This window comes from Bradysia coprophila, unplaced genomic scaffold, assembly GCF_014529535.1.
Source record: "Bradysia coprophila strain Holo2 unplaced genomic scaffold, BU_Bcop_v1 contig_138, whole genome shotgun sequence".
NCBI lineage: Eukaryota > Metazoa > Arthropoda > Insecta > Diptera > Sciaridae > Bradysia > Bradysia coprophila.
In genome coordinates this window covers 1307306-1313130 of record NW_023503409.1, presented here as the reverse complement: position 1 = coordinate 1313130, position 5825 = coordinate 1307306, and the positions used below count along the sequence as shown (strand labels likewise).

Sequence of the window (5825 nt, the reverse complement as noted above, 5' to 3'; positions counted from 1 at the left end):
AGAGCAAAGTTCAATTAATTTGTTTATTATTTTGCAACAGTTTCTCTCAAAAAATATCTCGATATATATTGCCACGCATATAAAAATTATTTTTCTCATCGTTTCTTTTTTTCTTGCATCACCCAACACCATGTCGATAATAAAATATTTAAATTACCTCTATTAGTGCGTGATGTTATTGCAAAATATGCTCGCATTTTCAAAAATCGAAATTTAGTTTTCAAGTAGACTTTTATAATCAAATTTATTGCAATGAATTTTCTCGATTTGAATTTGCGTTAAAACTTTAATAGGTTAATGTGTTTACGGAGATTACGGCTAAACCACAACTCATCGGTACTATATAATAGCCGAGCCAGAAAATGCAATAAAATCTTTATTTTCGTAGAATGAAAATCGTTTAATTTTTTTTTAATAAATATTTTAATAATGATGTTACGTTACAAGGGCTATTTTTTTTGTTTTTAAATATATTCAGTTCAGATAGATGATAGAGAGAGCGAAATTAGTTTTGGTTTTATAATTTCACATAAACCGCGGAATATATGACTGAGTAATTCATATAAAAACGAATGCAAATATTGATGTATGGCTTTTCTGTATGTTTGATTCCGAAATGTCGATGCATTAAAACCTATATAATATGTACACATATAACCTCTGTGTATATGGTTTCAATAGTTTATATGTTTTATGTTACGTAGTTTTATATCATCCCCGGGAGGGGTATACATATATATATAGAAAATGATTGTTGTGCAGATTTAAAGTATGAATTGCTAACGGCATTTTTATGGAAATTATATTGTAGTGCAAACGAATTCCCTGAGGCAACTGGGGCGTTATATTATGTATTTCACCCGGAGGATTTTTTTATCAAAGCAGAAAAAAACGAACATTGTTTCAAATCATATTTTATATTAAAATTTAAAATATTTTTTTTGTGAATTTATATTAAATTTTGAAAAGATCAACCAATTTCACATAATAAATAGAGTTCAATTTTGGACTAACTCATGAATGAAAAAAAAATGTTTTCAGACAGCTATGTCATCTATTATGGCATCAAAACAAAATGTAAAATTATATTATAATACAAAAATTCAAAAAAATGTAAAGGATGCAATAATTAAACAATTTATTCAACTTCTGTAAGTATTGAAATTTGCGAACTGTTATTAATTAATGTGGAATGTCTTACCTTAATATACCTTTTACATGGCGTGTAAAATCTTCTACGTAGTTCAAGATAAACGTCCTTGAAAAAATCACTTCTTTTTTCAGTAAAGTACTTCTTTACCTATCTATTTCAAAGAACGTAGCAATGTTACTCAGTGTTGATGTTTTTCCAGGAACTATATGTGTCAGCACAAATAGTATTTTGCTCCCTTTACTCTTCATATGGGAAAGACTATCCGGAAGGACGTGAAATGAAGATACAAAAGATAAAATAATATAAGCGAGTCATAATTTCAACTATTTCAGCCGGAGAGTTGATTTTATTATTGTCGAATCGGATTCCATATTTTCCTGTGTCAATTTTAAGAACGCTCGAAACTCCTTTTTACAAGCTTGCACTCATAAGCTATTCACAAATCTTCAGGATTATTTCGGTTCACATTTTGTGCTGAGAAGATGACCCAGATGAGTTTAAAAAGAAACATATTGAAATGCAACCATTAGTTGTAAATATTTACCAATTTCATATATTTCTCAACCGATTTACAGTTCAACATAAAAATACAAAATAAATAATGTGATTAAAGGCTAAACTTATTGTTATATAAGAGAGCGATGAATTATACGAGCGTACAGCACTTTGTATTTTCAGGGCAATCATTTGCCTCGTCTCTCACCAAATTTTCACTACAAGTTGCCATACACTCACCAAGAAATTGTCTGCATGTCGCGGATCGAGGTATAACTATTAGATGAAATCTGTGAAAATCTGGTCTACGACTGAATAAATATGGCTCACAAACCTTGATAACAACACTCCACACCAAGACCGCTATTATTCTTGCACAAGCCTTTTGTTGATGTGAGTTGTGTTGGTTCGCAATCATCTTTGTGCACACACATACCGCCGAGCATAGCACACTGCCGTTCTTGTGGGTAAACGTGAATTCCAAAATAGTCTTGAAATTAAATTCAAAATTGAAATATTAAACTACGAACTTTGTGATATGACATGGGAAAGTGGTTTAAAATCGCATATTTCAATGACGTAAAAAAACAAAACATTTTAACTAACGCATTCGAAGCTGATAAATAGGAAATTCTATAGTGCAACTCTGTGAGAAATTCTTTTTTTTTTTTGTACGAAGACTCAGGAAAAGTCTGAGAAATTAGTCTAAATTAGAAACATAATGTCGGTCAATACTCTCTCTAGCAAACAAACTACAATTATTAAGATGGTAAAGACGTTTGCTAGTTTTTTCACACTTTGTTTTATAAGCCTTATTAGGAAGTGGAGTTTCTCAAGCCTGTTATTCGATTTTTCACAGAGCTTGTTTGCTAGAGAGAGTATAGTTTCGGTGCACTGATACAATTTATTTATACGTTCCAGAAGAGCAATGGATTCAATAAACTGCTAACTTTTTCATAATCTGCTCCCTTTTCCCAGGGCTAATGAACTTCCACACAAATCTATTTTCTATCGAAGGCTTACACATTTGAGGTGGATTGGTTTCACATTTTTGTAAATAGATAGAATCGATTTCTCTTAACCCTCTATACTCATCCCTCAAGTCAATGCACAAATTCGCTAAAAATACTTAAAAGCCCCCTGTGTAGATGAAAGGATTATATTGAGAATATTCAAAATTTTTAAATGTTTTTATTTTAAGTAATTGTTGGTATAGATACTAAATTCGTCTACCCTTATCAATAATATGGATTATTTTGTCACGTCACACTTATTGAATAGTCAATAAGTTTATTATATGGAAATTATGTATTTAACGTTATCTACCCGAATCACTGGTTTCGTTATTTTCAATTACGCCACATGTCGCATATATGAACGATAAACTTATCAAAGCATAAACCAATACTAATTTTGCACTCATTTTTAGAAGATTTCTTTAATTTACTTTTCCTCAATCAATATCAAAACTGCACGAATTTAAATCAATTTTTTTTTTTAAATTTTTTATCTTAGTTTTAGAACTTATTCGCCGTTGTTACACTTTTAAATTCACCTCATCGACTGATACTTGATTCAAATAAGAGAATCGTTTTTATAATAATTGGCAAGTTGCGATTGCGCGATCGTTAGTATTCAAATTTTTTAATCAGTTCCGAGCAAAAAAGCGTATAATATGCTTCTGTTAAATAATATTTTTATTAATTAATATGAAGACCAGCGTTTTGTGATTAAATAAATTGTAAATGTATTTATGTTATACATGCACGTGATTTGTTGGATGTACTCTGATGAGTGTATATACTACATAATGTAGAGAATATGATTAAATTCACATGATCAAAACAGAGTACATATCCCCTCGGTAGACATGTCAGCCACGTTAACCTCGCTAACCAGTGGTTTCGTTCTGTATCGTTTTGATTTTGAAGAAACTACTTTCTCGAAAATATATTGTAAATGTCAAATGTCCTCATTGTTACCGAATTAAAAAATCATTACTGGTTTCATCAATCCGAATACTGAGCCAATATTACCATTCTTAGACTTCAATATGATTTCCGTCTGTTAAAAAAAAAAAAAACTCGAACTTCTTTGACCGGCTTTACAGGCTTACTTTGAATCAGTATGGGTGGTTGCAGAAAGCCACAGTTAAAGCATTTAGGAGACGTATAGTTATTTAGTGTACATATGAGTAATGGGCTCTGTTTATTGTTTTTTGTTATGATAGAGAGATGTGATTAGGAAAGTTTGAGAATGAATTCTTTTTAGTGAGAATGGAAAACATGAATTTTTTAATAAATATTTTTATGTGGCGTGAGGTCATGTGAAAAAATAAAAATTTGTAATTGATCATTCTCGAACAGAGGGATAGCGCGCGCGAAATAATTGAGGCGTAATAGTAATTAGTTTTGCGCATAGCGAATAAATGTTATCATTTATGTTGGTTTTTTCATTGTTTTCCTAGAATTAAATAAATTGTCAATTTGATTTCTGTTTTTCGACAAGTTGCTATTTATATCTTATACTAAGTTCGTATCAGTACAGCTGTTGTCAACACATTGTTGGGGCTATATAAATTAGCCCCAATACAAACCATACTGTAGCCGAGTAAAATTTCGCTGCATGCAGATGACGACAAACACATTGTGAACCTTGTGGATTTGTTGGAATTCTGGTAGAACTTTACTGTTCTAGTTTTATCTAGTAAAGTGTAGCCCCAATACAAACCATACTGTGGCCGAGTAAAATTTCGCTGCATGCAGATGACGACAAACACATTGTGAACCTTGTGGATTTGTTGGAATTCTGGTAGAACTTTACTGTTCTAGTTTTATCTAGTAAAGTGTAGCAGATATGATATTTCTGGGTGTCTGTCTCATTTTAATCATTCACGTTGCAGCTTTTTTTCAGACGAATACAGTTTGAGGAAGATAGATTCAACCGTACTCATCTCAGCCATCTCAAATCGTAAAAGAACCTATTAATAAATATCTTTTGAGTTTCAGGCATGGGACATCTCCGTGTGGGGTGACGGAACTACATTTTCAATTACTCTCAACTTTAGCCGAAAGCGTACCTTTAGTCATGTTGCTCTCGACAGTATGTAAGAAATATGAAGGTGTGAGGTGCAAGTTACAAAGTTGTAGTTTTGTTAAGTTGAAGTCTTACAAATTGTCAGTAGGAACTCAAAGTAACAAACAAGCTTTTTGTAGTATTTGATATTTTTGCATCCAAGGGGGGTAACCACTCTTAAAAAATGTCTACCTCAAATTCATGCAAGTTTACAACTGAGCAATTCGACCTTAAAGAAGATACTACCACCACATCGTCCTGAGGTTTACAAAATGCTGTGATAGACCTGGAGCCCACGACACTTTGAGTCCCTCATAAGGCCACGGCTATGCCATTTTGCTACAGTACACAATACGAAAAACATTTGTTCTACGACTTTTAGATTTGGGCCTAAGAAGGGCCTCAACGAGAGTAGACCTAGTGTGTATCTCGGCCATCTCACATCGTAGAAAATCCAAATTGGTGCCAGAATGAAGGTATTGGTGCCAAATGGCGAATGAAATTAAATTTTTATTGAAAGGCCTGTCGTGCCAGACAAATTGAAATTTCAAAAATTTGATCCAGGAATAATGGAATCATAGGAACTTACCTATGTTTACTTCAAAAATGCCAGAAATCCATCAGAAAACCAAAAAAAAAACTTGATGGAAGTGAACATAATCCGTGATTTCTAGGATCGGGAACGAGGTGCATCATCCAGGAATAATGGAATCATAGGAACTTACCTATCTTTACCTCAAAAAGGCCAGAAATCCAGCAGAAAACCAAAAGAACTTGATGGCAGTAAACATAGTCCGTGGTGGAGCATTCAGTATTGAAAGTAATTGCATGTTCTACTTACTAGTGGGTATTGTATAACACTTTGTCTACATTTTGGGCACAAAAAAGAATCAAAAAGCACCACTTTATAGGTTAAAGAAAATGCGAAACGTGACACAAAAAAAATGTACTTTTGCTACTCTAAGTTTCCAGGCTCGTATCTATGGTCCCTCTGAGAAGCTCAAGCTCGGCCGGCTAGATCTGAAAGTGCTGGTTCTCAGCTTTCCAAAGAGCCTCATATCAATAAAATATGTTTCGATATGGCCAGGGAAATTGAGTTAGC

At 32.8% G+C, this 5825-nt stretch overlaps 1 long non-coding RNA gene across 1 annotated transcript; it reads right to left on the bottom strand.

The window, feature by feature from the left end:
* Window positions 1-1679: 1679 nt before the first annotated feature.
* LOC119073328 lies at window positions 1680-3229 on the bottom strand. The gene is made up of 3 exons (XR_005087030.1): window positions 2975-3229; window positions 1983-2138; window positions 1680-1924 (listed from the first exon to the last, which is right to left on the bottom strand). It is a non-coding gene; the product is annotated as an uncharacterized LOC119073328 (long non-coding RNA).
* Between the last annotated feature and the right edge of the window lie 2596 nt (window positions 3230-5825).